Source organism: Theropithecus gelada, chromosome 3 (assembly GCF_003255815.1).
Source record: "Theropithecus gelada isolate Dixy chromosome 3, Tgel_1.0, whole genome shotgun sequence".
In the NCBI taxonomy this organism is placed as follows: Eukaryota; Metazoa; Chordata; class Mammalia; order Primates; family Cercopithecidae; genus Theropithecus; species Theropithecus gelada.
In genome coordinates, this window is record NC_037670.1 from 103,299,158 (window position 1) to 103,311,883 (window position 12,726).

Consider the following 12,726-nt stretch of genomic DNA (forward strand, 5'->3'; position numbering starts at 1 on the left):
GCCTAAAAAAAAAAAAAAAAAAAAGAAATTCTGAGTTGAAAATTATTTTATTTAAGAATGTTGAATATTGGCCCCACTCTCTTCCAGCTGGTAGGGTTTCTGCTGAGAGATCCACTGTTAGTCTAATGGGCTTCCCTTTGTAGGTGACCTGACCTTTCTCTCTGACTGCCCTTAACATTTTTTCCTTTTTTTTTTTTTTTTTTTGAGATGGAGTCTCGCTCTGTTGCCCAGGCTGGAGTGCAGTGGCACATCTCCGCTCACTGCAAGCTCCACCTCCCAGGTTCACACCATTCTCCTGTCTTGGCCTCCCAATTAGCTGGGACTACAGGTGCCCACCACCACACCTGGCTTTTTTTTTTTTTTTTTTTTTTTAGTAAAGATGGCGTTTCACCTTGTTAGCCAGGATGGTCTCGACCTCCTGACCCTTGTGATCCGCCCTCCTCAGCCTCCCAAAGTGCTAGGATTACAGGCCCGAGCCACCGCACCTGGCCTTCTCTGTATTTCTTGAATTTGAATATTGGCCTGTCTTGCTAGGGAAGTTCTCCTGGATGATATCCTGCAGTGTTTTCCAACTTGGTTCCATTCTCTCTGTGTCTTTTAGGTACTCCAATCAATCACAGGTTCAGTCTTTTAACATAGTCCCATATTTCTGGGAGACTTTGTTCATTCCTTTTGATTCTTTTTTCTCTAATCTTGTCTGCATTCCTTATTTCAGCAAGGTGGTCTTCAAACTCTGATATCCTTTCTTCCACTTGATCGATTTGGCTATTGCTACTTGTGTATGCTTCATGAAATGATTGTGCTGTGTTTTTCAGCTCCATCAGGTCATTTATGTTCCTCTCTTAACTGGTTATTCTAATTAGCAGCTCCTGTAACCCTTTATCAAGGTTCTTAGCTTCTTTGCATTGGATTAGAACGTGCTCCTTTAGCTCAGCAGAGTTTGTTTTTACCCACCTTCTGAAGACTACTTCTTTCAATTCGTCCATCTCATCCTCCATCCAGCTCTGTGCCCTTGCTGGAGAGGTGTTGCAATCATTTAAAAGAGAAGAGGCATTCTGGCTTTTGGAATTTTTAGTGTTTTTGCACTGGTTTTTCCTCATCTTCATGGATTTATCTACCTTTGATCTTTGAGGCTGATGACCTTTGGATGGGGTTTTTGTGGGGGGATCTTTTTTGTTGATGTTGCTATTGTTATGGCCTTCTGTTTGTTAGCTTTTCTTGTAACAGTCAGGCCTCTTTTCTGCAGGTCTGCTGCAGTTTGCTGGAGGCCCCTCCAGACCCTGTTCACCGGGGTATCACCAGTGGAGACTGAAGAACAGCAAAGATTGCTACCTGATCCTTCTTCTGTAAGCTTCTTCCCAGAGGGACACTTGCCTGATACCAGCTGGAGTGCTCCTGTGTTAGGTGTCTGTTGACCCCTGTTGGGAGATTTCTCCCAGTCAGGAGGCATGGGGGTCAGGGACCGACTTGAGGAGGCAGTCTGTCCCTTAGCAGAGCTGGTGCACTGTGCTGGGAGAATCCCCCTTGTCAGGATCAGCCTCTCTCTTCAGAGTCGGCAGTCAGGAAAGAATAAGTATGCTGAACCTGCAACCACAGCCGCCCCTTTCCCCAGGTACTCTGTCCCAGGGAGATGAGAGTTTTGTCTGTAAGCTCCTGACTGAAGCTGCTGTATTTCCTGCAGAGATGCCCTGTCCAGTGAGGAAGAATCTAGAGAAGCAGTCTGGCCACAGCCACTTTGCTGCACTGTGGTGAATTCCATGCACTCCAAACCTTCCAGTCTCCTTAGCCCTGTCAAAGGAAAACTGCCTACTAAAGCCACAGTAAAATATACAGCAGTGCTCCAGCTGGCATCAGGCCAGTGTCCCTCTGGGAAGAAGCTTCCAGGAGAAGGATCAGGCAGCAATCTTTGCTGTTCTGCAGTCTCCACTAGTGATATCCCGGCGAGTATACCCCAACAAGTCACAGTTAAGATGGTAACTCCTCCACCAACCAAAATCAATCATCCCAGGCTGACTCCAGACTGCTGTGCTGGCAGTGAGAATTTCAAGCCAGTGGTTCTTGTCTTGCTGGGCTCCATGGAAGTGAGACCCACTGAGCAAGACTGCTTGGCTCCCTGGCTTCAGCCCCTATTCCAGGGAAGTGGACGGTTCCCCTGTTTCACTGGAGTTCCAAGTGCTGCTGAAAAATCTCCTGTGGGTCAGTGCCTGTCCAAACAGTCACCCAGTTTTGTGCTTGAAATCCAGGGCCCTGGTGGTTTAGGCTCATGAGGGAATCTCCTGATCCGCAAATTGCAAAAATCAATTTGCCTGTTGGTGGGAATGTAGATTGGTTTAATCATTGTGGAAGACAGTGTGGTAATTCCTCAGGGATGTAGAACTGGAAATACCATTTGACCCAGCAATCCAATTACTGGATATATGCCCAAAGGAATATAAATCATTCTACTATAAAGACACAAGCAAACATATATTTAATGCAGCACTATTTACAATAGCAAAGACATGGAACCAACCCAAATGCACATCAATGATATACTAGATAAAGAAAATGCGGTACATATACACTATGGAATACTATGCAGCCATAATAAAGAATGAGTTCATGACTTTTTCAGAGACATGGATGAAGTTGGAAGCCATCATTTTCAGCAAACTAATACAAGAACAGAAAACCAAACACCACATCTTCTCACTTGTAAGTGGGAGTTGAACAATGAGAACACATGGACACAGGGAGGGGAACAATACACACCAGAGCCTGTCGGCAGGTGGCGGGCAAGGAGAGGGAGAGCATTAGGACATATGCCTAATACATGCGGGGCTTAAAACCTAGATGACAGGTTGACAGGTGCAGCAAACCACCATAGAACATGTATATCTATGTAACAAATCTGCACATTCTGCACCTGTATCCCAGAACTTAAAATAAAAAACAAAAATATTTGCATCAATATTCTTCAGAAACAATGGTCTAAAATAAATAAATAAATACATGAATGAATAAATGAATAATGCAGACTGGTTTAATGCATAGAAAAAATAAGAGCCAACCATATGCTGCATACAGGAAACCCACCTAACTGGTTGAAAGCAGTGCTAAGAGGGAATAGTATAGCACTAAATGCCTACATCAAAATAATAGTAAGATCACAAATTGACAACCTAATGTTGTATCTCAAGGAAGTAGAAACTAGAAAAATAAGAAACCAAACCTAAGGCTAGCAGAAGAAAATAAATACCAAAGATCAGTGTAGAAGTAATAAATTGAGACAAAAAATTACAGAAGATCAACAAAATGAAAACGTAGTTCCTTAAAAAGATAAAATTAATATATTGCTAGATAGATCAATCAAGAAAAGAAGAGAGATGATTCCAATATGCACATTAAGAAATTAAAAAGGAGATATTACAGCCAATACCAGAGATATATGAAAGATCATCAAGAATACTATGAAGAGCTCTATGGGCACAAACTTAAAAACCTAAGGGAAATGAATACATTTCTAGAACATACCATTTTCAAAGTTTGAGCAAGGAAGAAATAGAAATCTTGAACAGACCAATACTAAGTAATTAGATTGAATAAGTAATAAAAAATTTCCCAACACAAGCAGCCCAGGACCAGGTGTATTTATAGCTGAATTCTATCAGATGTACAAAGAACTGCTACCAATTCTTTTGAAACGGCTCCAAAAAAATTCAAGAAAGAGAGAATCCTTCCCAACTCAGTCTACAAAGCCATATTACCCTGACATCTAAGTCAGGTAATATTACATACAGAAAAGAACATTATAGACTGATATTTCTGATTAACATAGATGCAAAATTCCTCAATGAAATACTAGCAAACTTAATCTACCAGCACATCAAAGAGATAATACACAATTATCCAGTGGGTTTTATTTAAGGATGCAAGGATGGTTCAACAGACACAAAACAGTAAATGCAATTCACCACTAAAACAGAAATAAAAACAAAAGCATATGATTATTTCAATAGATGCAGAAAAAGCATTTGATAAAATTGAGCATTTCTTTATGATAAAAAAGTAAACAAACCAGGCATCAAAGGAGCATACCTGAAAACAATAAAAACCAGGTATGATAAACTCACAGCCAATATCATACAAAATGGAGAAAATAAAGCATTCTCCCTGTGTTAGTTCATTCTTATGTCACTATAAAGAAATACCTGAGGCTGGGTAATTTATATAAAAAAATACATTTAATAGACTCATGTTTCTGCAGGCTGTATAGGAAGCATAGTGCTGACATCTGCTTGGTTTCTTGTGAAGCCTCAGGGAGCTTTTACTCCTGGTGGAAGTTAAAGCACAAGCAGGTACATCATATAGTGAGAGGAAGCAAGAGAGAGAAAGGAAGGTCCCAGACTCTTTTAAACCATCAGATCTCATGTGAAACAACTGCATAAGAACTCACTATCACCAAGGGGATGGTACTAAACTATCCAAGAGAGATCCACCCTGTGAACCAGTTACCTCCCAACAGTCCTCTTCAACATTGGGAATCACATTTTAATGTGAGATTTAGAGAGGACAAATATCCAAACCCTATCACCTCTGTAACAAGATAAGGATGCTCATTTTCATCAGTCTTATTCAACATGGTACTGAAAGTACCTTGCACCAGAGCCTTCAGGCAGGAGAATGAAATAAAAGACATCCAGTTTGGAAAAGAAGAAGTCAAATTATTTCTGTTTGCTGATGATGTAATCTTATGTCTAGAAAATCCTAAGTCTGCCAAAAGACTACTAGGTTTGATAAATTAATTAAGTAAATTTTCAAAATCAACATACAAAAATTCAGTTACATTTCTGTACATCAATAAACAACCATGCTAAGAACAAAATCAATAATTCAATTCCATATACAAATGCTACAAAATAAAATAAAATATCTATGAATACATTTAACCAAGGAGGCAAAAGGTCTTTACAAGGAAAATGACAAAACTGATGAAAGAAATAGTAGATGACACAAACATACTAATGAATTGCTTGTTGCTCAGTATTGTTAAAATGACCATACTGCTCAATGCAACCTGTAGATTCAATATAATTCTTATCAATATACTGTTACTTTTTACGGAATTAGAACAAATAATCCTAAAATCTGTATCCAAGCAAAAAAACAGAGCCTGAATAGCCAAAGCAACTCTAAGCAAAGCCAACAAAGCTAGAGGCATCATATGACCTGACTCCAAATTATATTACCAGTCTTTCCTAACCAAAACAGCATGGTACTAGCATAAAAATAGGCACATACATCAATGGAACAGTGTAGAGAATACAGAAATATAGCTACAATCAACTAATCTTCAACAAAGTGGGCAAAAACATACCTTGAGGAAAGTATACTCTGTTCAATAAATGGTGGTGGGAAAACTGGCTAGCTGTATGCAAAAAAAAAAAAAAAAAAAAAAAACTGAAACTGGACCCATAGCTCTCAACATATACAAAAATTAACTCAAGGTGGATTAAAGACCAAAGTGTATGACCTGAAACTATAAAAATTCTAGAAGAAAATCTAGGAAAACTTTTTGGATATTTGTCTACGCAAGTAATTTATGCCTAAGACCTCAAAATCAAAGGCAACAAAAACAAAAATAAACAAATAGAATTTAATTAAACTAAAAAGATTCTGCACAACAGAAAGAAATAATCAACAGAGTAAAAATACAGTCGGTAGTATGGGAGAGATTATTTACAAACTATGCATCTGACAATAGACTAATATCCGGAATCTGTAAGAAACTCAAACAACTCAACAAGAAAAACACAAATAACCCCATTAAAAAATAGGCAAAGAACATGAACAGAATGTTTTCAAAAGAAGATATCCAAATGGCCAACAATGAAGGAAAACATGGACAACATCAGTAATTATCAGAGCAATGCAAATTAAACCTATTATGACATACACCATCTTACACCAGTCAGAGTGGGTATTGCTAAAAAGTCAAAAACAACAGTTGTTGCGGAGGATGCAGAAAAAAGGAAATACTTATACACTGTTGGTGATCATGTAAATTAGTACAACTTCTATGGGAAACAGTATGGAGGTTTGTCAAAGAACTAAAAATAGAACTACTATTTGATCCAGCCATCCCACTATTGGATATTTACCCTAAAGTGAGAAATTATTATATCCGAAAGACACCTATACTTGTATGTTTATTGCCGCACAATTCATAATAGCAAAGTAATCAACCTAAAGATTCATCAACAGATAACTGGATTAAAAAAATGTAGTGTATATATTCACACATACCCACACACACATACATACACATATACATCATGGAATACAGCTTAGTAGAAATCATGTATTTTGCAGAAATATAGATGGAACTAGAGGCCATTATCTTATGTGAAATAACTCAGAAATAGAAACTAAAATACCACATGGTCTCACATAAAATTGGGAGCTAAAGAATGTGTACACATGGACATAGAGAGTGGAAAAATAGACAGTGGGCTGGTGGTGAGGCACAGTGTATAGTATTTGGAAAATTGTTACACTCATAGCCCAGACCTCACCACTAAACAATATATTCATATAGTAAAACTGCATTTGTACCCCCTAAATCTATTTTTAAAAATCAGGTTGCATCTAACAGTATGGGTAAAACAAACAAACAAACAAAAACAACTCACCTATTATGTATTTCATTTTCTAACAGCATGCTGCATTTTTGATAAGAAATTTGACCAACAAATCCTCACTTGCTTTTTGAGGATGAAAACTTGATCAATATAAAACATGCTACATACTCAACAATCCTAAATTTCTAATTAATGAAGATAACCTGAATTCATTTTAACTGTGGTTATTTCAAATTTATTAAAATATATTAATTCAATTTGTTGCTGATTAAATAGGTGCAAAGAACTTTGTAATTTGTTAGGCACTCCATCCAGCAACACTAACTTTACTGCACTAAGGATCCAGTAGAAAACAGAGCTTACCTGTGTCATGCCAAGTAATGGCTCATTATATGGCTCAGGCCTGAGCCATATAATGGAGGAGAATAATTCTATTTGTTAGTTTGGGAAGGGCTTACCTGAGCATTTTCCATTTAAACTAGACTTGAAATATGAGTAACAGTCGACAAGATAAAAGGTAGAGAAGATCTTTTCTGTAAACTATTTCAAAGGTATTTGCCTGAGACCAAAATTGTGTAACTACAGGGAAAGACCTCTGCCACCCCTGATAACTTGGGATCATTTTGAACTATATATCAGAAATTTTGGAAACATCGGCAAAATAGCATATGTATTCACTGCTTTGGATTTGCTATGTGTGAAGGAAAAGCTTTCCTTACGTAAAGAAAGGAACAAAGTGGCTGGGTGCAGTGGCTCACGCCTGTAATCCCAGCACTTTGGGAGGCCGAGGCAGGAGGATCACGAGGTCAGGAGATTGAGACCATCCTGGTTAACACGGTGAAACCCCATCACTACTAAAAAATACAAAAATTAGCTGGGCGCGGTGGCTCATGTTTGTAGCCCCAGCTACTCAGGAGGCTGAGGCAGGAGAATCACTTGAACCCAGGAGGCGGAGGCTGCAGTGAGCCAAGATCACGCCACTGCACTCCAGCCTGGGTGACAGAGCGAGACTCCATCTCAAAAAAAAAAAAAAAAAAAAAAAAAGGAACAAAGTACAACACTTGGTATAAGAATGAACGTTAAAATTTAGAGTCATTAATGGCATAGAAATTTTCACCTACTCAACTGATATTGAGCTTCCACATTTGTACTTTTGGCTTCCAGTTGTCATGAACTGCGTTTTAAGTAAAGCAAAAGCCTTGACAAAGTTGGTTCCCAAAAGTGCCTATTCAAGAAGTGGTAACTATCCTGGCTAACTTCGGACTTCCCAACAAGCCAAGAAAATAAACTTTTAGAAATTCAAGTAGAATTTCCCACAGAGGCCACTTCGACTTATTGTCCTTTTCCTAATCAAAGCATCTGAGCATCTAGTGTGGCAAAGCAAAACTAAATTAAATTTAATATGTTCTCTTCTCATCTGGGTTTAAAATATTTGAGTAAGTACCTTTGCCATCTCTGACAAAACATATCTCAAATTCTAATCATGGTCAGACACACACTTCTTTAGAAATAAACAGAAAATCGATAAATTATTATGCTGGATTCTTTTTTCTTTTGTGTTTTGCTTATTGTCAAAAAATCTACAATTAACATGTATTACCATTGCAGATGAACATAAATATTATATTTCAAAAAGCATTTCCTTCATTCTTTAAATAGATTTAATTTTTCTAATTAAAAATTAGATATACTAACAGTTTAAAAAAAAAAAAACAAACTTTCTTTCCTTTAAAAATAACTGAGTGACTACTGGTTTTTTTCACATACAGTCCAGTCACCCCCAGGAGAGGATAATTTGGGAATACTTGGACAATATTTAGGATTAAGTTTGCATACAACAGAATAACAAAAGGAACAATGTAAGAGTGACTTATGAAAGATAGATGTTCATGTCTCTCTCACATAACAGGCACAATTAAATTTAATCTTTTTCCTTATATAAATTGAATTTGGAATTAAGCAATCCAGGGCGTGTATTACTATGTTTATCATCTTGATCCAAAATGATGGCTGGAGCACCAGCCATCATATCAAAACTCCAAGGAAGAGGAAGGGAAAAAAGAATAGACACTGTTCTCTTTCTATAAGGATAATTCCTTAAAGTGTCACTTGCCACTTTCATAAACAATTTTACTGACCATCACTGACAACAGGGACTGGAAAATGTACTTTTGTTATATAATACAACCAGTTAAAAATCAGGGTCCAAGACAGTAAGGAATATTAAAAATGAAGTAACACCAACAAGTGTGTCATTTTCTGCTTTATAAAGTCAGAGAGTTTAATACACTTTTCATGTATTTTTCTATATTAAGGCACTAAAATTAGAAGAACTGGCTTTTGCTAAAACCCCTCTACATGTCACACATTTTCATCTCTGTTAATATTTATATTGTCTTCTGAGAGACACAGCATTCTTTATTTACATATATCTAAACAGGTGAATGTAATTCATGTCCAGTTCGCCTCTTCTGGAGACGGCAAGTTTAATCATTGTGGTATACTACTCCCTAACAAGATTTACTGTTGCTCCTGTTCTAGAATAGCTAAGAGCTGGAAAAGGATAACAGTGGAATAATGTTGACACATTCTTCTGTGCTTATGAGAAGAGTTAAGGAGAGTTAAGAAGTCTCCTCATTTCCAGCTTCTTTTTTGGGTAGTACTAATGAAAAAAATGACTCAAAAGCAAGCAAGACCCATCAGGAGCTAGGATTAGAAAATCATTGAGGACAACTTGTGAATTTTTATTACATCAATCAACCTAGTGGTAAAGAGGACCTCCTGCCAGAATAGTTTGTCTCAATTTGAGCTGAATAAGCTGGTTAAACTGTTACTTTAGCATAATGATCCAGAAAGTCTGAGCAAGCACAGCTGACTTCATACTTAAGAGAACAGGCCTTTGTTAAGTTGTACTCTCCTACACATAAGATGAGTAAAATGTAATTCTCATTCTTTGTATTATCATACTGAGTCCAATCTTAGATTAATGCCTATCATATTTTATTTTATTTATTATTTTTTGAGACATGGTTTCACCTGTGGCCCAAGCTGGAGTGCAGTGGTGTGATCTCGGCTCTCTGCAACCTCTGCCTCCTGGGTTCAAGTGATTCTTGTGCCTCAGTCACCTGAGTAGCTGGGATTACAGGCATGTACCACCATGCCCAGTTAATTTTGCTATTATTAGTAGAAATAGGGTTTCACCATGTTGGCTGGGCTGGTCTCAAACTCCTGACCTCAAGTGATCTGCCCACCTTGGCCTCCCAAAGTGCTGGGATTACAGGCATGAGCCATTGCCCCTGGCTAATGCCTATAATATTTTAGAAAAAAAATCAAAATAAAAAGGGAAAGAAGAAAATATTTTTATTTTGGGATCATACATGTATTAGTCCACTTTTAAGCTGCTGATAAAAACATACCTGAGCCTAGGTAATTTATAAAGAGAAAGAGGTTTAATGGAATCACAGTTCCACATGGTTGGGGAGGCCTCACAATCATGGTGGAAGTCAAAAGACAAATCTTACATGATGGCTGGGAAGAAAGAAAAGAAAGGGGTTTCCCATTGTAAAACCATCAGCTCTGGTGAGACTTATTCACTACCATGAGAACAGGATGGGGGAAATTGCCCCCATGATTCAATTGTTTTCCACCAGGTCCCTCCCATAACACGTGGGGATTTTGGGAGCTACAATTCAAGATGAGATTTTGGTGGGAACACAGCCAAACCATATCAATGCATCAGAGTGTACTGTATCCAAAGAGGCTTTTATTTCCTCTCTGCTCTTCCTTTAAGAAGGAATTCTCTTACATTCTTCACAATGGGTGTCAATCCCAACAGACAAGTGCCTGGTGTCACCCGAACACCTGAAGTAATAGCTTTTTCACTCTGACCTCTATTTTTCAATAACTAAGAAATAAAGTGAAAAATAAATGTCTAATCACCTCTTTCCCAAAGGATAAAAATATGTTTCAATTAGAGCTGATTGCAAGTACCAATGAAACGGTAGAGTTCCCTGATTCCCTTTGCAGAATGTGCAACAGGGACAACTTTTTGGGTGCAAAACCAGAACTGCCTGTCCTCATTTAGGGCAGCAGATCTTCAGGCTTGAGGGTGGTGCCTTTGCCAGGGAACCACCCTCTTCTACCCAAAATTTCCCTGTCTCCTGTCCATATCACCAATTCATACCTTTAAGCATATATGGCCTATGAAAAAAATTGCGTGTTCCCTTAGTACACTTCCTGTGTTTTTCATAACTACTTGTGTAACCAAATCTAGTAATAAGTTTACATAAAACTTTCATTTGTTAAAGTTCATAGGTATGTCTTTTACTTATATGTGACCTAAGGCAACTGCTTTTCAATATTAATGTTGCCCCTGGTGTGAGCATACTTTTTCCTAAGGCACCTGTGGAGAATATAAGAAGCAGGCACAGTCCTCATCCTGGAGAAGATAAAAGGCTAATAGTACCATTCAAATGTAACCATCAACACAACTCTAGAATAAAATAAGTGAGAGATCTATATCTATATCTATCTATCTATCTCTCTCTCTATCTATCTATCTATCTATCTATCTCTCTATCTATCTATCTATCTATCTATCTATCTATCTATCTATCTATCTGTCTATCCATCCATCCATCCATCTAACCGGGGACAAATAGATCTAACATTAAAACAAGCACAACCAATGGGAAATGCGAAACAACTAAAGAGAGGAGTGAAGAGTTGGGGTTTATAGTTGAGACTGACTGATTTATAATTAATATTATGCTTGTATGTGGTTAGTACATGAGAACTACAGTGCTGAGTCATCCAGTAATGATTGTCTGGCCTAACTGAAGATTTCTAAAAACTTGACCTATTGTTACACTGATTGAATTGAAATTCAAATCCACTGATTGAGTTGAAATACACTGACTACATTACCAGTGATATATTTTGTTCACAATATGTCAATTCTTCCAAATTCATGTGCATTATTCCAAGAGATCTTTTTAATGTGTATTACCAAGGACCTTTTGAAAGGAAGTGTATTTTACCCTGAACAGGACATTGGGAAATTACACATACCCAGCTACAGATGAAATATATTTTGAGGTGATCAGCAGGTGCTTGGTCTCATGTGAGATGATGTGCTTAATGGCTACAGAGACCACATCGGCTATAAAAGCTATTTAGGAATTCACTGTTTTTTCCTTTTTTTCTTAGACAATTCAGTTGCTCTGGAAGCATTCATGGAGAGCACCTCAGGTAATTGCTTCAAATGACCAAAAGTTGTGATCAGAACTGTTCTTAGAGTCTTTCTGATTCCCTGTACTTACAAACATGCTTAAGGGCACTTAATGAATAACCTTTTACTGATGTACCACCCTTTCATTACCACCTGGGCTTAGAAGCAAAAGCTATAAAGGTGAGAATTATTTTCTCATGGGTTCAGCCCAACCCTTCAATAGCAATGGCACTTTGTAGATGGCATCAATCAGTGGGAGGAAAATTATACCTTAGGTCATTTTAGGCACAGTAGACCATAAAATGAAACACTGTAAAATCTTTGGGTTTATAATAGTACTATGTCATAAATTCTGCCTGTGGAGAGACAGTACTGGTGCCTGCTTTACATTTGTAATGTATACAGTGGAACAATGTGCTAAGAGTATCCTAATTCAGGAATTATTCTTCCTATATTATTAAAAAAAAAATCTCTTAAATGGTTGGGCACCGAAATTTTGCATCTCATGGTGGGAGTCTTATAGAGAAAACACACATACATGCAGATCAAAAAGATGGAGGCTATTTAAAAATAAAAACAAATGAATAAATGAACAAAAATAATGTTTCTCAATTTAGATAATCTAAATCGTCTCTTTGTGAGGAAATAAGAAAACCATTGTGCTGGCTTAACAACAGATATTCTTTCTCTATCCTCCCATTTTTTTCTGCTGTTCCTTACTATGAAAGCTATTTTTTAAATTAACTAATAGAGGGATAGTTCTGTAACTGCCATGACTGGTCTATGGTTCGTCTTCACCGAAACTAATGTCGCAGGTTGGTCCTCAATAGGACAGTGTGGAGAGGTAAAGCCTAGTAGGGGGTGTTTGGGTTATGG